Genomic DNA, 25,404 nt, shown 5'->3' on the forward strand with positions numbered 1-25,404 from the left:
GAGCATGAAGTGGTGTTGTATTTTATCAAATGCTTTTTCTGCATCTATTGAAATAATCATGTGGTTCTTGACTTTAAGTCTATTGATATGGTGAATTACATTTATTGATTTCCGGATGTTGAACCAGCCTTGCATCCCTGGGATAAAACCCACTTGATCGTGGCGCACTATCTTTTTAATATATTTTTGTATGCAATTTGCTAAAATTTTATTGAGAATTTTTGCGTCAATGTTCATTAATGATATCGGTCTGAAGATTTCTTTCCTCGATTTATCTCTGTCTGGCTTGGGTATCAGGGTAATATTGGTTTCATAGAATGAGTTTGGGAGGGTACCCTCCTCTTCTATTTCATGGAATACTTTGAGAAGTATTGGAATGAGCTCTTCTTTAAAGATTTTGTAGAACTCGGCTGAGAACCCATCTGGTCCTGGACTTTTCTTTGTGGGTAGGCTTTTGATGACCTCTTCTACTTCATTACTTGAAATTGATCTATTTAAATTTTGTATGTCCTCCTGGTTCAATTTAGGCAATTCATATGTCTCTAGAAACCTGTTGATGTCTTCGAAATTTTCTATTTGGTTAGAATATAGATTTTCAAAATAGCTTCTAATTTTGTTTTGTATTTCAATCGTGTCTGTTGTGATATTTCCTTGTTCATTCCGAATTTTGGTGATTTGGGTTTTCTCTCGTCTTCTCTTTGTTAGAGTGGCTAAGGGTTTATCAATTTTGTTTATTTTTTCAAAGAACCAACTATTTATTTTGTCAATTTTTTGTATAGTTTCTTTTGTTTCAATTTCGTTGATTTCAGCTCTGAGTTTAACTATTTCCTGTCTTCTACTACTTTTGGTGTTGGTCTGTTCTTCTTTTTCTAGGGCTTTGAGCTGAAGTGTTAGGTTGTTTATTTGTTGATTTTTACTTCTTTTATTGAATGCGCTCCATGAAATAAGTTTTCCTCTAAGTACTGCTTTCACAGTGTCCCAAAGATTTTGATATGATGTTTCTTTGTTCTCATTTACCTCTAGGAATTTTTTAATTTCCTTCCTAATATCTTCTGTTATCCATTCATCATGTAATAGCATATTGTTTAATCTCCAGGTGTTGGAGTAGCTTCTGTTTTTTACTCTTTCATTTATTTCTAACTTCAAACCATTATGATCTGATAGAATACAAGGTAGTGTCTCTATCTTCTTGTATTTGCTTACATTAGCTTTGTGGCATAATATATGGTCTATTGTAGAGAAGGATCCATGTGCTGCTGAGAAGAAAGTGTATTCGCTCTTGGTTGGATGGTATATTCTATAAATGTCCGTTAAGTCTAAATTATTGATTGAGTTATTGAGATCTATGGTTTTTTGTTCAATTTTTGTTTGGAAGATCTGTCCAGTGGTGAGAGAGGCGTGTTAAAATCACCTAGTATTATTGTGTTATGGTCTATTTGGTTTCTGAAATTGAAAAGGATTTGTTTGACATACATGGATGAGCCACTGTTTGGGGCATAGATGTTTATGATTGTTATGTCTTGCTGATTTATGGTTCCCTTAAGCAGTATGTAATGTCCTTCTTTATCCCTTCTGACTAGTTTTGACTTGAAGTCCACCTTATCTGAAATGAGGATGGATACCCCAGCTTTTTTGCTGATTCCATGTGCATGATATGTTTTCCCCCATCCTTTCACCTTTAGTCTATGTGTATCTCTTTCTACGAGGTGAGTCTCTTGCAGGCAACATATTGTTGGATCTTTCTTTTTGATCCAATCTGCCAGTCTATGTCTTTTGATTGATGAGTTCAGGCCATTAATATTCAGGGTTATTATTGAGATATGATTAGTATTCCCGGTCATTTGGTTCATTTTATTTATTTATTTATTTATTTATTTATTTATTTATTTATTTATTTATTTTGAGACGACTTGGTTCTTCCTTTATTTGACAATTCCTTTAGGATGGTTCCTCCCATTGCTGATTTGTTTCTTTGTTTTTCATCTCTTCCTCATGGAATATTTTGCTGAGAATGTTCTGTAATGCTGGCTTTCTTTTTGTAAATTCTTTTAGCTTTTGTTTATCATGGAAGGATTTTTGTTCATCATCAAATTTGAAGGTAAGTTTTGCTGGGTATAAGCTTCTTGGTTGGCATCCATTTTCTTTCAGGGCTTGAAAAATGTTGTTTCAGGCCCTTCTAGCTTTTAGGGTCTGGATTGAAAAATCTGCTGATATCCGTATTGATTTCCCCCTGAATGTAATTTGATTCCTTCACTCTTCTTCACAGTCTTTCATGTAATAAATTTGATTTTGTTGAGCACAGCAAGAACAGGCAAACATTGAAATTATAGAGATCCTTGAGTTACCACAAAGGAAACATACTGTGTGCTATAGTTTACACCAAGAAATAGAACATTAATGATGCCCTAACCACCCATTCACGCCCTCTTCCTCTTAGTACCCCTTCATAATTCCCAATAGTAAGTTCGCTTTTTCTTTTCTATATAGTATTATTTATCCTTTAAAAAAAAAATACAAGAAAAAATAAAACAGAAGAATTACTCCCTCTTTACTCACTAATGTAAAATTGGAGGAGAAAGTGGAAGCTGTGGTCTTGTTTCCAACACTGACCCCACTGCTCTGTGATAGAAGAGGATGTGGGATAAATCTAGAGATGAAAAAAGGAAAGGGCTGGAGCAGAATGCAATGCTGGGCATTGCTAAGAGAGTATAAGTAGCATGAGGGAGCAAGAGAGCAAAGAAGGAGAGAAGTGCAACTGTTGACCAATGTGAAGCTCAAATGGAGCAGGCCAGATGGTGTAACAATGGCAGAGTGAGTGGGGAGTGTCAGCATCTAGACAGGTGAAAATGAGAAGGCTGGAGTTAAAACAGTGGCATCTCTTGTGCAGGTAAAATGTCCACAACCTAGTTTTTTTACACTCTCACTTTACAAGGGGCATCCTATCCCAAACCCATTGGAAGGGTTCTTATGCTTTCACCCTACTTTCTGATTTATGCCAATTGGGATTCACTTTGTTTTCTTTCTCCTGTTCCTTCTTGTCTCTGTATATTGTTTACTTCCCTCTTCATCCTCAGCAGGTTCTTTCCCTCCTCCATGCTCTTCTTTGCCTCTTTTACCACTTGTATATTTTGTTCTTTCCATTTTGCTTTATCCTTCATATTCTTCTTATCCTTCAGGTCCTTGGTGCTAAATAGATCACTGTCTTATGCTTTTCTCTGAGATCATGCTGGGGTTCTGTTTGAACTTACATAAAAACTGGGTTCTATCATCCAGATTGAAGTGCCCTGTCTTGCACAGTGTGGTGGCAGCTGGAGGAAACTTTCCCAGAGGTAAAGGTGGCAGTGTTGGGGGCATTCTCACATATCATTTCCCCACTTCTCTTCTGTCTAGGGGTAGAATTAATGATTCATAGTGTATGCCTGAGTAGATAGCACCACCCCATTTTCCAAAGTTGCTTTACTTTTTTATCTTGCCACAACAGGTCTGACAATTCCAATCACTTAACATCTCTGTGACCGTTAGAATTTTTGTATGTGTTTGACTGCTTTTTTCTTTCCTAATGAGTGTACAATAATGTTTTAGCTTGAATTTTAGCTTCCTTAAATATTATTGCTTTATACTCATATTCATTTTTTGTCATTTTAATGTTTTCTTCTTTGTGAAACCTTTTGAAATTTCTCATCTGTGCTGTACTCTGTTGAGATATACTTTTCCCCAAAGAAATGGTTGAGAGTGGGTTTCTCAGCCTTTTGTGATATATCACAAGTGGAAATCACACCCCAAAGGAAGGAGAAACCTCCTTTCACTGTATGGTCAAGCTGAGAATTTCAAGGACTGTACCTTGTTTCTCATCTCTATAGTCTTATCACCTTTTATGTGTCAGACAGATGTAGGGCAGGGAGTGTCATGAGGCTATTTTAACTTCTCAAAGGCAGTTTGGAATTCTAGTGTACAAGTCAAATATTTTATTTGTTCATTTTAAGGCCTCATACAGAAGTTTACATGTTAATCCAAAATTAGGGACCAGTATCTGACTCTTTAAGATAGATATTTTATGGCTTTAACCAAAATTAGTTACAAGAGTAATTTCAGAGAAGGAAAAGTTTATTATGGGGCTCACTGTTTCAGAAGTCTCAGTGCAGAGATGTTTGATTCCATTTCTTAGTGACTGGGATGAGACAGAACACCATGGCAAGAGAGTGTGGTGGAGAAGAGCATCTGGGAAGATGGTGCCAGGGACTCTTTTTCTGCCATACCCTCCTTAACTAAAATTAGGATTCCATCCCTATCAGAGGCTTAATGCATTGAATAGGCAAGACTCTCATAACCTAATCATTTAATATTTGAACCTTCTTGCCTTGTCTAATGCATGAGCTTTTGGGGGAAAACTAATATCTAAATCATAACACTGACATTTACAGGAACTCATGTAACTGTCTTTGGTTTCTGGTTTCTATAAGGATTAAGATAGACTTATAGAAGTCAGAATAAGACTTCTTTAAATCTGACATCAAAATCAGGTCCATTGGGTAATATTGAATCCCAGATAGGTGACTTGTTTACAAAACTCAGTCATTTTAGTGGACATTTTATATCTACATGAGGTGAGGTGTTTCACTGAAGCAATACAGTATCTAAAAATGTTTTGGACTTGGTTATAAGCAGATCATCCTCACATTGTGAAAGGATTTCTCAATCCAATCATGAACCTCAGCTAGCAATTTTGATAGACTTGTATTAAAAAATTACAAAAAATAAATCCCTATGTAAGAAAACCCAGTAGTACTGGATTGTCACTCATCTCTTAAAATTGGTACTTTTAAGCAGACATTGTTACCTGGCATTACCATTAGTAAAGGATATGGATTTGGTATTGGATGATTATCTGAAACTATTACTTTAAACTCTCAGATCTTGCACAAATTAGTATGCATCAGTGGGTTTTTTGAAAAAAAAAAAAAAAAGGACTTAAACAGAAGAATTGAGTTATTGCAGGGTGTTTAGCAAATACAACCAAATATATCTTTTAAGAACTTGACCACAAGAGACTTCATCCCTATTAATAAGGGGGTATTGTTTCTTCTTGGGCAATTGCCACCTTCTTAAACAAAATATTTTTTGAGATAATATTGATTATCCTTTTCATGGTCCCTTTGACCATTATAGCATTATTTATTTATTTATTTATTTTGACCATGGATGGTACCCACAGATACATATCCTTTGGACTCTTTATTCTTGTTTCTTATTTTGAGTCAGGGTCTCCCTAAGTTGCTTAGGGCCTTGGTATGTTGCCTAGGGTGGCATTGAAATTACAATCCTCTTGACTCCTCCTCCCAAACATCTGGGATTAGCGGTATGTGCCACTGTGGCTGACTCAGTCATTTTTTAAAAGAACTTCTCTATCTCAATTTGATTTATGTTTTTAAAAATTGAATATTTTTATTTTTCATACATAAAAAATATATTTAATGTATAAAAAGCTTATATTGTTATATATGTACACATAAAATACAAGTATCACCACTTGATCCGATGATTTTGCTGTAGTCTTAACATGTTTTCATTGTCCTTATTTATAATAACTGCCCTGCTCTGATAATTGTTTTAACATTCAAACTCTTTTTTGACCTTAATATTTCTTTAAATCTGTATTCCAGATCAAATAAAATTTGGTAAAAATAGAGTTCTACTATTTAATGGACAATTCATCAAATATCAAAATAATGAATATTATTACTGCTATCACATTTTTGGTTTAATGACTTGATATGAAAAACTCATAAAGTGATATGTACACATGTGAAATAATCAAAAAAGATTATTATCAAGGCAGGCAAAATGGTGTATTAGAGTGAGGCTGCATGTCTCATAGGTCAGCTACTCAGAATTCAAATAGCAGAAATAGGATTTTTCTCTGAGTCTCCAAGTGAAAACTCCTGAGACTGGAGGGCCAATGTGCTCTTGCTGAACCAGATTGTTCAATTCACTAAGTTGATCTAAAAAAAATTACCATGAGTTTACCAATCATCAGTAGACAGCCAAACTAGGAGTCATCTTGAGGGTACACTAGAGCTGTGATAATGAGTAGTGGAAACCCAGATCTGAGAGATGATGACTAGGCCTGCATAAACCTCTCTGAGCCTAGCAAAGACTTAACTGAGCTTCACAAACCCAGGGAAAATAAAAAACCAAGAGCATTTTTGCCTTGTTAAACTCCAGCTGGAGAGGCTAGGGAGAACCCAACTCTCTCCAATGCTATGAGTCCTGTGGCTCAAAGGAGCTCATAAGACAAGCTACAATAGATCAGAAATTTGATAGGGTGAATTTCAGGGCACTTGGTTCTCTGATTGCCTGACCGGTCCTTGGAATTTCCAAGATCAGAGCATCCACTTTTCCCTTGCATATACCTAGTTTGACACCTGCTGAGTCACTGACACCCACCCATTATAGGGTTCTCCCTGTTCCTGGTACTGCCAGTTTTTGAACATACAAGGGACCCTGGCCTTCCCTACCTGACTGGGCCCTGGGATCCCAATCTGGAATCCGGGATCCCTGGGACACAGTCTACCAACCCCTTCAACTTCACACCCTGCCCACTGCTTGATTTATTAGGCCTGCAGTTTCACTACTTGGCCCAGAGTTCAGCCTGCCAGGCTGCAATTTCCCTGCCAGTCCAACCTGACCCAGGCACCCACATTGCTTTCTGGCCCACAGGCTGTCCCAACCAGGCCACCATTTCATGGCCTGACCTGCCCAATCCATCATAGATTGACATCTGGAAGGCTTTAGAAGAATATTGATTCAACAATGCCAGCAACTTACCACAAAACAAAGCATCAAGAACCTCAATAAGACTAAGTCCTTGCAACCAGGAATTCCACCTATGGGAACTTATCTCACAGAACACAACTGGGAGTATACACCGGAAATGGATGGACAGCTCTTCCCATTCTGCCCCTTAAAAATCCCACAAGAAGGGAAGTTTAGAAATCTTAGAACCCAGTTGGCAAGTTGGTGAGCAACGCACTAAAAAGGAAGGACTCAACAGTCCAGACCCATATGACAACACTCAGTTCACACCTCAAGATAAAACAAAATCAGTTGAGGACAGACAGCAAACACATATGCTCAGTATTTGGCCAACATAGTCAAAACAACTCCACAATTTCATAACTTTTCATCCAGATCATTCACTTTTTTTAGTTGTGTTTTGTTTTGATTTGGTGTTTTGTTTTACTTGAATTTGTACTGATTCATTCAAGAACACCTATACATACAAAGATTTGTATCTCTTTCCTAATTTCTAGCCTTTTCATTGAAGATATTTATTTTTTGTGGCCAGTTTTTTGAGGGTCAAGGTTTTTGAATAGCATAGTTTCATTTTGTTTTGTAGGGGTTTTTCCACAATGAATTCTCTATTTCCATTTCTTCCCCTCCCTTTTCTATTGTGACAACCAAATTCTCTTCTCACTTTTCCTTTTTATTCTTTCTTCTATTTTTCTCCCTCTTCCTTATTAACAACACATCCTGTTACCAATGCATCTGTCCTATTTACCCTTTAAAATTGATCCTGAAGAGGAATCAATTGGAAATTCTCAAAATGAAGGTATTAATAAACCAAATTAAAAATTCAATGGAAGTCATCATTAACAGACTAGACCACATGGAAGATAGATTTTTCAGGACTTAAGACAAAGTATACAATTATAAAAATAAAAAGATGACTACAGATTAAAAAAAATGTTAAAGTACTATGAACAGAAATTTTAAGATGAAGGTTCTGAAATACAGACTAAATAATGAACAATCTTAACAATAAAATAACATCAGAAAATTTTCCAAATCTTAAAAACAAAATGAAAAATTAAATACAGAAAGCATAGAGGACTCCAGATATACAAAATTGCCAGAGACTCATTTAAAGACACACATTTTCAAAATGCCCAATATACAGAAATAAGAATATTAAAAGCAGAAAAACACTGGTGACATTTTAAGGAACAATCAATTCAAATCTCAACTGACTTTTTAACTTGATACCAAGATCAAAGTCATATCAAAGAATGGAAACTTCATGCTGATATACTTCATGATCATAAGTGCAAAAAATTCTTAATAAAATACTGGCAAATTGCATACAAAAACACATTAAAATTATAGAGCACCATGGTCATCCCAGGGATGTAAGGTTGGATCAACATATGGAAATCAATAAATACAACTCATAATATAAATAAACATAATGACAAGAATGATATGATCATCTCAGTAGATGCAGAAAAAGCTTTTGACAAAATACAGCATCCACTCTATATTTAGAACACTGGAAAAACTAGGGATAGTTGGAATGTTCCTTTATATGACAAACCCAAGGCTGACATCATTGTAAATGGAGAAACTTAAGTCATTCCCACTAAAAGCAGGAAAAAGACAAGGATGTCCTCATTTACCAATTTTATTCAACATACTCCTTGAAACTCTGGCTAAAGCAATTAAGCAAAAGACAGAATTTAATGTGATATGAGTAGAAAAAAATAGTTCAAAGTATTGTTTTTTTGTTTTTTGTTTTTTGTTTTCTTTTTTTTTTTTTGCTTAAAACATAATTCTATATGTAGAAGTCCCAAAAACTCAACTGGTACTATTCTAGAACTCATGAAGATATTCAGAAAAGTAATAGGATACAAAACTAATACCCATAATTTAATTGAATTTCTATACATTAATAATGAATCAGCTAAAATAGAAATTAAGAAAACTATCCTAGTCACAATAGCCTCCAAAAGAAACTACTTAGGAATCAACCTAATTAAAGAAGTGATGTATCTCTACAATGAAAACCAGTGAACAGAGCTATAGTTTAAAAAATTATATATCTTGACAACAAAATGGAACAAATAGAAGACAGAGAGATAAACTCCACATAAAAATACTTACCTCCTATTAGACAAAGGTGTTAAAAGTGCACACTGGAGAAAAGACAGTCTTTTCAACAAACTGTGCTGAGAATACTGGAATTCCATATGTAATAGAGTGAAAGTTAATCCTTATTTCTCATCCTGCACAACAGTCAACACTAAGTAGATCAAAGACCTAGAAATTTTACCAGAAACACAGCACTTACTGGAAGAGCAGTTAAGCCCAGAACTCCAACACATTGGTATAGAAACTGATTTCCTGAAAACGACTCTAAAATTGAAAAAATAATAATAGTGAAATAGATGGGATCAAACTAAATACATTCACAGCAAAAGATGCATGAAAACAGAACCTACGGAATGGGACAAGAATGTTGCTGCCTGAATATTTTGTCAATTTCTAGGATATACAAATAATTCAGAAAACTTAACACACACACACACACACACACACACACACACACACACACACACACACAATACCAAAACAATAAAGGGGCAAAGGAACTGAACAGACCCTTCTCAAAGAGTAAATAGAAATGATCAACAAATATTTGTAAAAATGTTCAACATTTCTAGATATTAGAGAAATACAAATTAAAACTGCCCTGAGATTCCAACTCAGTCCAGTCAGTACAGCAAATATCAACAATATAAGTAATGCATGTTCAGAAGGATATGGGTAAAACAGAATGCTCACACATTACTGGTGGGACTACAGATTGTTGCAACCCCTCTGGAAAGCAATATGGATATTCTTCAAGGGATAAATCCACCATTTACTCCAGTGAAGCCTCCTTTAATATTTACCCAAAGGACATTAAACTCAGCATACTACAGTGACACAGCCATATTAATATTTATAGCAACATAATTTAAAATAGCTAACTTATAAAACCAACCTAAGTGCTCTTCAATAAATGTATGGATAAAGAAATTGGGGCATATATACACAATGTATTATTATTCAACTATAAAAAAGAATGACATTTGCAGGAAAGGGATGGATTTGAAGAATATTATGCTAAGTGCAATAAACAAATTCCTGAAACCAAAGATTGAATTTTTTGCTGATATGTGAAATCTAAACCACAAAAAATCGGGGAGATTAAGAAAGTACTTAAGATTAGACAATGGTAAAAAAAAAAAAAAAAAAAAAAAAAGAAGGGAGGGAATGGGAATAGGAATAGGAAACAGCAGAATAAGTCTAACATAATTTTCCTATGTATACATGAGTTCCACCATCATGCCAACCAAAAGACAATTGTCATTCTAATTGGAATTAGTATATCCAATTTTTGTATAAGTTCATATAAATGGATTCTACTGTCATGTAGAGCTAAAAAGAACCAATAAAATGAAATAAAAATGACAACTGTTTGAAGAGTTAGATGGTTATCCTGTTATAAACATAATGTATACATGAATAAAAGTTTTATTGCATAATATGATTTTTGTTTTAGATATTAAAATAAGTTTAAGCTTGAGAAACAAAGCACAAGCAGCACATCCAAATTGTATTGTTCTTGTAAGTACCATAAAATATTTGAACTCATTTTCACTAGTAAATATTACCTTTAAGTGGTCAACCTCATTAAGTTTCAAGTTTTTCTAATCCCACTGACCCTGGAATAACTAGAGAAGTTCCTACATTTTCAGAAAAGAGCTTGATTCCTGAACTACTGAATCAGATTTTTCACCTCAGTAAATCTCTGATTCATGGTTGTACAATAATATCTGAGAATTTTCTCTATTAATTACCATAAGTTTCTCATGTGAGAGATATGTAAAATTTAGGTCATGATATATAAAATTACAAAATCTATATTCTTGTACTGATGTCTAATTTTTATATTTTATTTCATAAAAATGAAATTACTATACTCTTTTTGGACTTAGGTCTCTTTTTCTTCAGAGGCATATAATAGTATCAATGTATAAAAGTATATTATTAAATAATTAAATTCATCACCTACATGAGAGTCTACTAACTCTTGTTGCAATTTCTGTTAATTTAAATCTCTGTGAATGATCAAATAGTCAATATAATATTTGTTTACTTATTCATATTTCAGAAACTGTTGACTTTCAGGGATGTGACTATTGATTTCACTGAAGAGTGGGAATGCCGTCAGCCAGTTCAACAAAATTTATATAGAGATGTGATGTTAGAGAATTACAGAAACTTGGTCTTCTTGGGTAAGCATAAGTTTTCTTCACAATTTTTAATTAATTATGATTAATTAATTTTCTTTCCTTGTAGAATATCTTTTGGGAACTTCTCTATAAGAATGTGTTTCTTATAGAGAAGCATTTTTTGGTACAGATAAAATGTTAATGACATCTATTTTAGTCTTTAATCTCTCCTTTCTTGGTAGGCTATACATCTTTACCTTTAGAAATTTGGTACTGAGACTAATTCAGTGATATAAAATATTGTGGCCTGACAAATCAGAAGACACAGTGGAGACACCCAAAAGTCAAGGAGGAAGTCACACTTCAAAATGTTGATGGAGAAGTTACCTAGCAGGAAAGATTTTTTGGAAGCTTAGGTTTATTTCTTGTGTTATCATTCAACATGTTCTGCCCTATGTTTATCATGTTTTCAATTGTTTTAAAATCTTCTGTTTGTCTCCAGTGATGTCCAAGTTTATTTAAATCAACCACAAAAACTCCCCTTTGCTAGTGAGTGGCAGCATGATCTGAAAGATCTTCTGTTATTTGTGGGTCTCCAGGTGGTATGTGCACATTTTTGGAGAATTCTAGGTCAAGGCCTTGCAATATTGTAAAGCAGTTTAATAGTTTATATATTTATTCATTAAAATTCCCTTATCTGTGCTCTCTATAAATACATGAAGGATTTTCTGTGAAATGAAAGTCAAGATTCACAGTAAATACTCTTTTGTGGTCTGTAGTGATAGTTGCAAATTGTAATTCTATGAAACTAGAAATAATATATCTATGGTTATATATAAATTGTTGAATAAGTTTTCCTTCCCTCTTTTCTTTCATTTTATAGAGTAGGTTTCATGTAGTAGAATAGATTTCCTCCCTTCACAGAATACTGTTTTATTTTTTGTATATTTTGAGTATATGGCAATTTCCATTATTCCACAAATTAGTACAATATTGAAATTAAGGTATGCATGATTCTTGCTTCTATTTTCAAAAACTTATATTTTCTTTTTCTTGTTTCTATAAATATTACACATAAGTGTGTTTTATATTTTATCCAGATTTTTTATCCTGCTTATGTACATAGTAATGTAAATTTTTCATATGTTAATGTAATCCAAGGGTACTCTATTAGTGAGCTACATTCCCAACCACTTTCTATTTATACTTTTAGAGAGGTTGTCATAAAGTTATTGAGGATTACTTTGAAAATATAGTCTTCCTGCCTCAGAATTGCATTAGTAATTTTGGAACATATGGATGCCCTTTATCAATATATTCAAGAATTTTTTCTTATTCATAGGATAAAGACCATAGCATTTTAAAGGAAGTTTTCAAACAAAATTCTTTTTATTTTTACGTGTTGTTTGAAATTTTGTGATCAAAACCAGAAAACAATACTTGCTCTCCCCACCATATCATGTATACTGTTCAGCAATGCCAAATGGTCATCTAATATATTTGTAGAATGTTGACATCTCAAAAAAATCAATAAATCAATTCCCATGTAAAGAAGTGCTCATTTCTGTCTTCTTCCATCACTAAAGTCATTCTCATTTCTGTTCAGAATGATTTTTTTCTTTTTTTGATGTCATATAAGTAGAGTTCTGCCATATTTTCCTTTGTGGTAGTGACATATTTCAGTTATCATAATGTACTGAAGATTTATCTTGATTAGAGATTTTGCAAAAATGTATTACTTTTTAACTTAAAAATATTCTGTATTCCAAATTACTCCATTCACTCATTTCAAGAGTTATTTGGTTTGCTTTCCTATGGTAGCTCTATTGAATAATACTGTAACAAACATCGGTCTTCAAATGTCTGTCTCTGCATAAAATAGCATTGGGAGTTTGAAAGGGATTTACAACGAGTCTCCAAATATCTTTTTATTTTATTTTATTTTTTTATTGTAAACAAATGGGATACATGTTGTTTCTCTGTACATGGAGTAAAGGCATACCATTTCTGTAATCATAAATTTACATAGGGTAATTTTGTTTGATTCATTCTGCTATTTTTTCCTCCCCCCCACCCCTCCAACCCCTCTTTTCCCTCTATACAGTCCTTCCTCCATTCTTGCCACCCTCCTTAACTCTAACCCTAAACCTAACCCTAACCCTAACGCTAATCCCTCCCACCCTCCATTATATGTCATCATCCGCTTATCAGTGAGATCATTCGTCCTTTGGTTTTTGAGATTGGCTTGTCTCATTTAGCATGATATTCTCCAATTTCATCCATTTGCCTGTAAATGCCATAATTTTATCATTCTTTATGGTGGAGTAATATTCCATTGTATATATATGCCACAGTTTCTTTATCCATTCAACTAAAGGACATCTAGCTTGGTTCCAGATATCCTGAGGTGTACAAAGGTCTTTTAATTTAATCTTTCAATCCTGGAAAAGAATCATGTTCAATACTATTCAATCAATTGCCACATGTGTGTGGATTTTTGACCATCCTTTCCACTTTTTGAAATCTAACTTTATTCTTTTTTGATCACAAAATAATTTTAATATTTACATACATTTTAACCTTTGGTTTGTTCCTTTTCTGTTGGTTGATCAACTTTAATATTTCATATGCTATTGAGAACAATTATTATATAAGAACATTTGTTTAAAATATTTACAATCTTCTGTTTTTTGATTACCATCTTGTTTGACTTCCTTTACAGCCATTCCAGATCGGTGTCTCCTAGTATTAAGGAATTTCTTTATTTTCTTCAATCTTAACTATTTATATCTTAGAGGTATGATGTGAGTTGAAACTACGTCTATTCTTATTGCAGTATCCTAGGTAAAGTTCTTTTTTCATATAATATTCTATTTTGCCTCTTTTCAGTTTTTTTTTAAATTTAAAATATATTTTATTTTGTGTAACTTCTTGCTTTAAACTGTTTTCTATATCATAATTGGGCCACCCCAGCTTTTTTTTTTTTTTTTTTTTTTGGTTAACTTTTTTATGGACACTCTTCTATTCTTTTGATTTCATTCTACGTGTTTCCTTAGATATAGAGTTTCCAGTAGATTGCATATATTTGTGTTCATTTTAGGTTTATTATTTTTCTTTGTAGAAATTTTTATTTGTTCTTTTTAGATATACATGACTGTAGTATGTATTTTGACATGTTTACATACATGGAGTATAACTTCCTATGTTTGGGGTTGTATGCAATGTGGAGTTACACTGCTTGTGTGTTCCTGTATGAACATAGAAAAGTTATGTCTAATTAATTTCATTGCCTTTCTTATATCCATCTTTACTTCCTTCCCTTAATTCCACTTTGTCTAATCCAATGAAATTTTGTTGTACACTCCCCCACCTCATTGTGTTAGCCTCCACATATCAAAGAGAATATTCAGACTTATGGAGTGATATTTTACTACCTCTACATTTAACATTCACCAGGCACTTCTAAACATCTAGACACACTAGATGTTTCAATTAAAAACTCAATTTGTCCACTATGTACATTCAGTCTTGAAGAAACTGCACACATTTCACAAGAGTTCTAATTCAAAAATGTCTTCAAAATATGAGTATTCTGGTTTTCAAAAACCAAGCGTACTATAATGCTCTAATTTTAAGAAGAAAATTCTTTATAGAAATTTGAACAAAGCATACAAAATTTGTTTACTAATTCTACTTTTATCATACACTGGCAACCTATTTAACATCTAGAAAAACTAGATGTAGATTATGACTCATTTGTCCTTTATATACACTATGTAGAGAACAAAGTAAAACAAAACCCATAGACATAGGAACAATGGTTACTTGTGCCTCATTGTAAGCATACGGGCATGGTGCTCCAGAGAACCAGCATACAATACTTATTACTCAACAGGAATTTTGGTTATTGTCCTCTACAAAACATTTCATATAATTTTTTTAAAACAGTAATTTACAAAATGTGTTATATTTTACCGCTTCTACTTTTAACATTAGCATATCTAAAAATTTGAGATTTCTAAAAAACATACTTAGCACTGTTAAATATATATACAAGAATGAGTAGCAAAATTCACAACCAAGCAATGGTTATAATATGAAAGATGTCTTTTATACATAAACAGTCTGGCCCAGGATCTTCCCTCCTCATACTTAGTCTTCCTCATGTTCTCTAACACCCTTAATAAACTTGGACAATGTCACTCCTAGAGGTGGTCTACCAATTTCATTTTAAAGTCCTTCCAGAAGACATTTCTGACTTTTTAAATCAAATGCATATTTATATAACGTTGTATTTTAACTGTAACATATATGAACAACCACTTTTGCAGATACAGCAAAAGTTTTACAGGGTTTGGGGGCAAGTTGAGAGCAGCTTTTTCATATTATATATACACAGGCCTTCTACAAATACCGAGTAAATCTTCCTGAAGGGTGTTGGGCATTTCCAATTGGTCAAATAGTTTGTTACCCTGCAGTTTTTCTAATTGGTAGAACAAACACCAACTGTCCAAAGGTGCTCACTTTTCCACCTTGGCAGGGACTGTTTCCTCCATGCTGCTTGACAAGGTGTAAACATGGGGAAGAGCTTGGCAAGGCCATCATTCCCGGAAATTGCCACTGTCATCTCTCCTAGGAATTGGGTGTTTTCTTTTAATTATCATACTTATAAATATGTGACAGCAAATCATATTTCCTCGATTGTTGTGAAATTTATTTTTAACCTCAATGAGTCTGCGGAACTAGGGGGAGGATGAAGAATGCTTTAAAAGATGCACAAATATCACACATAAGTTTGAAAGTTCAGAGTTTCAGCAGTTCTTCAGAAAATTACAGTTAGAGGAACTGCTTGCTCCTATGCTGATCACACCTGCCCCAATTAATGCTTTACCAGAATAATAGCCTGGCAAACAAAACAGGAGACTTGTCCTCACAGTTCAAGAACTGCCCTACTTAGTTTACAAGATTGGGGGACATTTGTGGTATCCATCTAGAGGGAAACAAGCAAATGAGTATAAGGACCCACCTCTCACAGATCCACCTGTTCCCTATACAGCAGTGTAAAATGAAAATGGTGAATGCTCAAAGTCCTAGAAAAAGAAGAACACACCAGCACCAAAAGTAGTAAAAGACAGGAAATAGTTAAACTCAGAGCTGAAATCAATGAAATTGAAACAAAAGAAGCAATACAAAAAAATTGATAAAATAAATATTTGGCTCTTCGAAAAAATAAACAAGATTGATAAACCTTTAACCACACTAACAAGGAGAAGATGAGAGAAAACACAAATCACTAATATTTGGAATGAACAAGGAAATATCACAACAGACACAAGTGAAATACAAAACACTATTTTGAAGGTATTTTGAAAACATATACTCCATCAAAATAGAAAATTTCGAAGACATCAACAGGTTTCTAGAGACATATGAATTGCCTAAACTGAACGAGGAGGACATACAAAATTTAAATAGAACAATTTCAAGTAATGAAATAGAAGAAGTCATCACAAGCCTACCAACAGAGAAAAGTTCGGGACCAGATGGATTCTCAGCCGACTTCTACAAAACCTTTAAAGAAGAGCTCATTCCAATACTTCTAAAAGTATTCCATAAATTAGAAGAGGAGGGAACCCTTCCAAACTCATTCTATGAAGCCAATATCATCCTGATACCTAAACCAGACAGAGACACATCGAGGAAAGAAAATTTCAGACCAATATCCTTAATGAACATCGACACAAAAATTCTCAACAAAATTTTAGCAAATCACATACAAAAACATATTAAAAGATAGTGCATCACAATCAAGTGGGTTTCATCCCAGGGATGCAAGGTTGGTTCAACATCAGGAAATCAATAAATGTAATTCACCATATCAATAGACTTAAAGTCAAGAATCACATGATTATTTCAATAGTTGCAGAAAAAGCATTTGATAAAATACAGCACCCCTTCATGATCAAAACACTAGAAAAAATAGGAATAGTGGGAACATTCCTTAACATTGTAAGGGCCATTTATGCTAAGCCCATGGTTAATATCATTCTAAATGGTGAAAAACTGAAAGCATTCCCCCTAAAAACTGGAACAAGGCAGGGATGCCCTCTTTCACCACTTCTATTCTATACTGTCCTTGAAACTCTAGACAGAGCAATTAGACTGACCAAAGAAATTAAAGTGATATGAATAGAAAAAGAAGAACTCAAATATTCCTATTGACTGATGATATGATTGTATAATTAGAGAAACCAGGAAATTCCACCAGAAAACTTTTAGAACTCATAAGTGAATTCAGTAAAGTAGTGGGATATAAGATCAATGCACATAAATCTAGTGCATTTTTATACATAAGTGATGAATCTCTGGAAAGAATAATTAAGAAAACTACCTCATTCACAACAGCCCCCCCCCAAAAAAAATACTTGGGAATCCATCTCACAAAAGAGGTGAAAGACCACTACAATGAGAACTCTACAGAACGCTAAAGAAAGAAATTGAAGAAAAGCTTAGAAGATGGAAAGATCTCCCATGTTCTTGGATACGAAGAATTAATATTGTCAAAATGGCCATACTACCTAAAGTGCTGTACAGATTCAATGCAATTTCAATTAAAATCCCAATGACGTGCCTTACAGAAATAGAGCAAGCAATTATGAAATTCATCTGGAAGAATAAGAAACCCAGAGTAGCTAAAGCAATCCTTAGCAGGAAGAGTGAAACAGGGGGTATAACAATACCAGATCTTCACCTCTACTACAAAGCAATAGTAACAAAAATGGCATGGCATTGGTACCAGAATAGAAAGGTAGATAAATGGTACAGAATAGAGGACAAGGACACAAACCCAAATGAATACAATTTTCTCATACTAGACAAAGGGGCCAAAAACATGCAATGGAGAAAATATAGCCTCTTCAACAAATGGTGCTGGGAGAATTGGAAATCCATATGCAACAGAATGAAACTAAACCCATATCTCTCACCATGCATGAAACTAAACTCAAAATGCATTAAGGACCTCAGAATCAGACCAGAGACCCTGCAGATTATAGAAGAAAAAGTAGGTCCAGATATTCAACATGTCGGCTTAGGACCAGACTTCCTCAACAGGACTCCCACAGCACAAGAAATAAAAGCAAGAATTAATAACTAGGATAGATTCAAACTAAAAAGCTTTCTCTCAGCAAAGGAAACTATCAGCAATGCGAAGAAAGAGCCTACAGAGTGGGAGAAAATCTTTGCCAATCATACTTCAGATACAGTACTAATTTCCAGAATCTATAAAGAATACACAAAACTTTACATCAAGAATACAAATAATCCAAATGACAAATGGGCTAAGGAAATGAATAAACACTTCACAGAAGAAGATCTACAAGCAATCAAAAAACATATGGAAAAATGTTCAACATCTCTAATAATAAGAGAAATGCAAATCAAAACCACCCTAAGATTCCACCTCACCCCAATTAGAATGGTGATTATGAAGAATACAAACAACAACAGTTGTTGTTGAGGATGTGGGGAGAAAGGTACACTCATACATTGCTGGTGGGGCTGCAAATTAGTGCAGCCACTCTGGAAAGCAGTGTGGAGATTCCTTGGAAACCTTGGAATGGAACCACCATTTGACCCAGCTATCCCACTCCTTGGCTTATACCCAAAGGACTTAAAATCAGCATACTATAGAGATACAGCCACATCAATGTTCATAGCTGCTCAATTTACAATAGCCAGATTGTGGAACCAACCTAGATGTCCTTCAATTGATGAATGGATAAAGAAACTGTAGTATATATATATATATATATATATATATATATATATATATATATATATATATATATACAATGGAATATTACTCAGCCATAAAGAATGATAGAATTATGACATTTGCAGACATATGGATGAAATTGGAGAATATCATGCTAAGTGAGATAAGCCAATCTCAAAACACCAAAGGATGAATGATATTGCTAATAAGTGGATGATGACACATAATGGGGTGAAGGAGAGGTTAGTGTTAGGTTTAGAGATAGGGTTAGGGAGGGGGGCAAAAATGGAGGAAGGAAGGACTGTATAGAGGGAAAAGAGGGGTGGGAGGGTTGGGGGAAGGGAAAAAATAACAGAATGAATCAAACAACCTTACCCTATGTAAATTTTTTGATTTCACAAATGGTATGCCTTTATGCCATGTACAGAGAAACAACATGTATCCCATTTGTTTACATTTAAAAAAAGAAAATGGTGAATGCATAATTAATATTAATGGTAAATGGGCAAATGCCCAATGTTTGTCCTTCCTTCAAAGATTTGGACACCAAGGGTCACCCTGGAAATGTAGAACTAAAGAACAAAAAAACAGCATACACAAACATCTAGAAAAATATCTTAAGATCAAATTCCTTCATTGCATATTAACTGATTATGAGTAGTTTGTGCTGGCTTAGGTTTCACATATGTATTACAATAGGTAGAGGATAAATCAATGACATAAAGAATAATAGGATAAAATTAGGTACTCAAACTGATCGTTTGGCAATAAAGTAACCTAGCTTAGTCTAAACTGAGCTTGTTTAGGTACTAGAGTAGACGTTTAAGATTAAATCAAAACAATATGAGTTAAAGATTAAATGCATGCTTTGCTTAGCAATTTGGTAAATTTAACTTAAAATAAAGAGTCATTATGCTAACAATAGATCTGACACCAAAGGATAAATAAAAGCCAGTAGGAGGAAAACAGGAAAATATCTTTCACTGTAATAGGCTTATGTGAGCAACTTTAGGTAAATATAGGAAATTGATGTTAATGTGCCCACTGTGTGTTAGACACCTGCTGGAAAGTATGGTCAATGACAAATTTTGAGGTAATTTCTCTATAACTTGTATCTTGTTTAATTCTGCTCTACTTAATACTATAAATAAGAGCTAAAATAAATCTGAGCAGCACTTACTTCAAGTTGCTCCTGGGATTGGTGACATTCCTCTGTGCCAACTCCACCCATTCTTCAGGGAACCTGCAAGTTTCTTGGGCTGGCTCCCAGCACCATCTGTCACCTGCACAGCTTCTCTCACCTTCTGGGATGAATGAGACATTTGCCTTCTCAGGACAAGGTGTCATTGAATGGAACGTGCACAGAGTGAACACGGAGGGTCCTAGTCTGTGCTGATTGGCCAAACTTCCTGTCATCCATTGGCCCCCTGCTGGACTTGGCACTTTTGGTTAGCCACCATTGTTATTGAAATACCATGCCCCCACCACACAATGATGCCATTTTCTCAGTGCAAGTTTTGGATAGGGTGGACAGGATTGGGCCAGGAGATTGATAGCTAAGGATTCCTGGGTCTGAGGTCAGAAAGATGAATGCCACTACCAGGTCATGCAGGCAGAGCTCCCAAACATTCACAGCCTAGGACAACAAGTGGGCAGTCACAGTTGGAGTTCTGGGGTCCACAGGATGGATTTTGACCTTTTCCTGGAACCCCCATCTTACTCAGCAGCTTTGGGCTGGAGGGCAAGAGAAGGCTCCTAGGAGCAGGTCATGTTCCATTTCTTCACTCTCTCACTGCCAGAATTCACTGGCTCTTTCTTCTTTTATATTTAATTTTGTTAGTCAAGTTGTTTTGATTTGTTTTATAATATTTCATTAATAATCAAATACAACATTAAAAGTAAAGAACTCACTACTACTTTGTAAGCTGTTTTCTATATTATAATTTTTATCCATAATTTGCTTAATGGTATAATGTGTGATCCATTGCTATTCATTGTTGCAGGCTTTGATTTCTCTCACACTTCTCTTTATACATTTTTATTCCCACTTCCCTTTATATGTTCTATAGGTTTTTAATTTTTCAAAGGATCTCACTAAGTTGCTAAGACTGGCCTTGAACTGATGGTCTTCCTTACACAATATCCCCCATGTTGTTAGGATTATAGATTTGCACACCATTTCTGCCTCTCAGAAAATTTTTTGTGAGGACATCTTCACATACAGAATATCTGCTTGTTTACATTAACAAGTTATATCTGAATTTAGCTCACAAAATTTCCATAGAATGGTTATTTAGCATTCTTTGGGTAATTCATAACTCTCACTTATCTAATGTTTGAGTACTAATATTTTTGTTTGTTACTTTAATTAAGACCTGATTTTATTTATCTTTATGTTCTGTACTATTTTTAATTGACTTGTTGGTAAAAAAAAGTCAACAGTAGATTATAGAATCATTTGAGAAAAACAGTGTGGAAGATTTTAAATAAAAAAAAAGTAGTCAAGTACAGTTTAAAGCTACATGCTTGAAATCTCAGGTAATTGGGAGGCATGCAAAAGAATTCCAAGTTTGAGGCAAGTTACAGAAATTTAGAAACAATATGTCTCAAACAATTTTAAAATGGCTTGTGTTGTAGTTCAGTGGTATAGCACTCTTGGGTTTAATCCCAAGCACCACGTATTTTTAAAAAAATTAAAGTAGAATGACCTCATCATGATCCAGAAATGCCAGTATGATATATGCATCCATAGGAAATTAAATCAGCATGCTGAAGATATAACCTCAGTATTGTGTTCAGTGCAAGCATGGTTCTCAATATTCAAGTTTTAGAATAAACCAATGTGCACATTAATGCTTGAATGAGTAAAAACATGGTATTTATATGCTATTACTATTTAGGTATAAAATAAAATATACTGCCATTTAACATGATATGGGATTAATATGCAGAACTTTGCACTATGTGAAATTCAGCAAACAGTTGCAAGAGCATCTGATTCACATGTGAAAGTTAGAAATTCAGAGTTGTGACCACCAGATACTGTGTTTTGTGGAGTGTTGGCATATTGTTATTCAGAGAACAAATTTTTATTTCAATGGGCAAAGTGTGGTCAAGAGTTTTGTTGTTCCACATGGTGACTGCTATGTAACATGTTCTTGATAAATACTAATAGAATAAGTGCAACATTTTTCAGCACAAAACTGATAATTATACAAAATAATGCTCATGTTATTAACATTATATTTGTCATTTCACTATATATAAATACTTTAAAAACAATGATATAATTAGTAAATACATAGTTGAATTTGTCAATGAAACAAATAAGCAAATAGCAGAAACATTAGAAAAGCAATTTATTAGTCTTGATTTCCATGTGTTGGCTTAATACATGTAATATTGACATAGACTCTGCAAGGGTTTTAGTGCCTCTCAAACTTGTTTGGATGCATTCTATATATATGTGTGTATTTTTCTCACTAATTTTTTTTTCATATTTGTCCTTAAGATTCCCTACCTTTTTAAAACTTCTTTAATATCCATTGTATTAGCATTCAAAACCTGTTAGTTCCAGATCTCTGTGTCTTGGTAGACAGAAACCATTTTTCACACAATCTTCAAAAAGCCAGAAATGTTTATGTATGTTTAATATTTCCTTTATTCTCTTGAGAGTGAAGGTAGTCTGTAGATTTGTTTTTTTCTAATTGTGCAATGCTGCAGTAGGGAGCAGGAAAGGCTGTGGTTAATAAAAGTAAGATAATCTTTTCCTCTACTATATTACTCTCCCTAGTATTGTTCTTATCTTGGATACTGTGCTCTCTACAATAATTTATGTAATTTTTACAACATAATTGTGTGTACATTTTTATATAAGTTTCTATAATAATGATGGCCTTGGATTTATTAATCTACTACATGAATGAGGTCCTGAGGTTGTTAACATTGGTATAATTTCCTATGCTATGCATGGAAAATATACTTCTCCCAGTCTACCAAGTATTATTTTTAATTTTCATTCATTTCAGCAATAACTTCTCATAATACCAAAGAAATTTCACCAGATCAGGACAGAAGACATATATTTCAAAAAGTAATTAATGGAAAACATAGAAGTTGTGATCCTGACTATTTACAACACAGGACAATATGGAAAAGTTAAGTGAGAGTGAATATCACAAATCATATTATCAAAAATCAGGTCTTATTCACCAGCAGAGAATTTATACTGGAGAAAAACCCTACAAAATATAGCATATGACAAAAGTTTTAATGAAAAATCGCATGTTATTTGCCATCAGAGAATTTATACTGGAGAGAAGCCATACCAATGTGAAGAATGTGGTAAAGCATTCAATGCAAATTCACACCTTATTCACCATCAGAGAATTTATACTAGAGAGAAGCCTTATTGTTTTTTGAATTACCAAATTTCATACCTGTGAAATCATTTCTCATGAAGACTCATGCTTTGCTGTAATCAGAGTGACCAAAGCCTAAATAGGTCTAATGACTGGATTATTTGCTTCAAAGATGGTCCTTAGTATCTAGTAGTCTTTATTCAGTCTGTAAGTCTCACCTCTGTACTAGGCTCTAAAGAGCAATAAAAGGCATCACTCTTTAGGGCTTGTGGTCTAGTGAAGTGGGCTATAGCTGCCTCACAGCAGTTCATCTTGTGTACTCTTGTATTAAAAAAAATTTACGGAGGTGTTATCTACCTACCATGAAATTCATTTGTGAAGTGTCAGTTCCAGTTCTAGGGCATTAACACATCCACAGTTTGGCACCTACACCACTGTCAATCAGAAATTTTTTTTACTCTGAAAGTAAACCATGTACACACTTGTGGTCATTCCCATTTTTAACTCTTCTCTAGCTCCAGAAATCATGAAGCTTTGTCTTAATTATTTGTCCATTAACACTTAATACAGAAGTAATATACAGTGCATGGCATTTTGACAACATTCATGATCTTAAGTCCGCTCTTTTTCTTTCCTCTTGTCTTTTGCTGAGCATAATTATACTTCACTGAGTGATTTTATTGGTGATTTTCTGGTCTGAGTTCTTTGGAATAATGAAAGAACACTCTTTCATTCAACAGGTATTTGTCAGATGCCTCATTTTTGCCACATTCTACTGCTTTCTATTCTCAGGACAGAATCAGAGAAGACCTGTCCAAGGATTAAACATTTCAACCAAAATTTGAAAGAGGACCCAGTGACAAAAAGAGATGGGGCTAAATATTTGGCACAGCATTTGGAGGTAAGGTCAACAGAAATCTGGTGAGTTCGAAGGCCTGAAAGAAACCCAGAAACCCAGAGTGGCTGCACTACTAATAGGAGGGTGGTACATGTGAGATGAGCAGAGTCGTAGTCACCTGGGACTTTTGGGTGGGAAACATGTTTGGATTTTTCCATGTGCAGTGCTATGATCTAATTTTGTTTAAGAAGACCTGGCTACTCTTTCAATAATGGAAATCAAGGGTCAAATTGTAACAGAATACTTGGTAAGCTTCTGCACATGTCCTGTCCATTGGCACTGGAAGCCTTGGTTAAGACAGGGTAGAAGAAATGAAGTAGGGTGGACAAATAAAAAAAGGTCAGGAGGAGAATGTCAGTTCTTGAAGATAGGTTGAATTTAAAGTGGAATCAGGGCCTGATTTGAGCTTTTTGGTAAACTTTTTTTTATAGTTAAGAAAGCAGGATTCAAATGGCTTTGACACATATGAAAACCCTAGGCAGAAAGATTGGATATTTGCATACACACAGGTCTGGAGCTCACAGGAAACCTGGAACTGGATAAGCAGAGTGGGAGTCATCATTGTGCAGGGAGTACTTGAAACCATGTTAATGGACAAGCTCTTCAAGGGGGAGATTCTACTGAGAAGAGATGCAAGCCTAATAATCTACAATATTTATAGAAAAACAGAGATAAGATGCCACAGGAGTGCCACCCGCGAGGAGGCATCAGGGGAGCCTGTTGGCATGCAGCGACCAGGAAGCAGACTTTTCAGCCAATTCCAGCTTTGTTGAGGAGACATGAGTCAATAGGAAGTGAATTCAGTATAAAATAAATGAATAAGAGATCAGCAAAGCAGAGGCAGAGTTTGGGAGGCATGAGGAAAAAAAGCGATAAGAGAGCAGAGGCCTGGGGAGCCTTTCTTTAGAGCATTCATCATCTTTGTGTAAAACCTGAACATAACAAACTCAGCTCTACAGCCTGGTTGGGAAGAGGCCCAGCTTTACCCTCAATAAAGTTATAAATTGGAAAGCTCCCTGGGGAAAAATGTGTTGTGGACAGATTAGTAAGATTAGGATCAGACAACCAATGAAGCACTAGTTCATGCTTCACCCAGAATGATTTTTCTTCATGTTTTAATGCTTGGTTTTAGTACTTGCTGATGGTATTGCACTGTTTTACCTTGGAAGTTTATAAATGAGGAGGCATCCTTACAACTAACTTTCTAGCTTTTGAGAGCATGGATCTTTCCTTCTTCCATCTAGACTTGCCCATTATTAGAACAGGTAAATAATTATATCTGAGAGATAACTTATGTCTTCTGGTGATATGTGC

General features: G+C 34.4%; 1 long non-coding RNA gene across 5 annotated transcripts in view; it reads right to left on the minus strand.

The window, feature by feature from the left end:
- Nucleotides 1-25,404, minus strand: part of LOC306643020 — a 97,624-nt gene that overhangs the window by 40,426 nt on the left and 31,794 nt on the right. Inside the window, exons 5-6 of one of the 5 annotated variants that reach the window (XR_013758778.1) lie at nucleotides 8,938-9,011; nucleotides 8,082-8,482 (exon numbers count right to left, since the gene is read on the minus strand). The exons of 3 other annotated variants lie outside the window; for them this stretch is intronic. This is a non-coding gene — a long non-coding RNA (uncharacterized lncRNA). Of the gene's footprint in view, nucleotides 1-8,081; nucleotides 8,487-8,937; nucleotides 9,012-25,404 lie in introns of those variants that run through there. One more of the 5 variants, XR_013758779.1, reaches the window with a different exon arrangement.

Source organism: Sciurus vulgaris, assembly GCF_902686455.1.
Source record: "Sciurus vulgaris genome assembly, chromosome: 13".
Taxonomy (NCBI): Eukaryota; Metazoa; Chordata; class Mammalia; order Rodentia; family Sciuridae; genus Sciurus; species Sciurus vulgaris.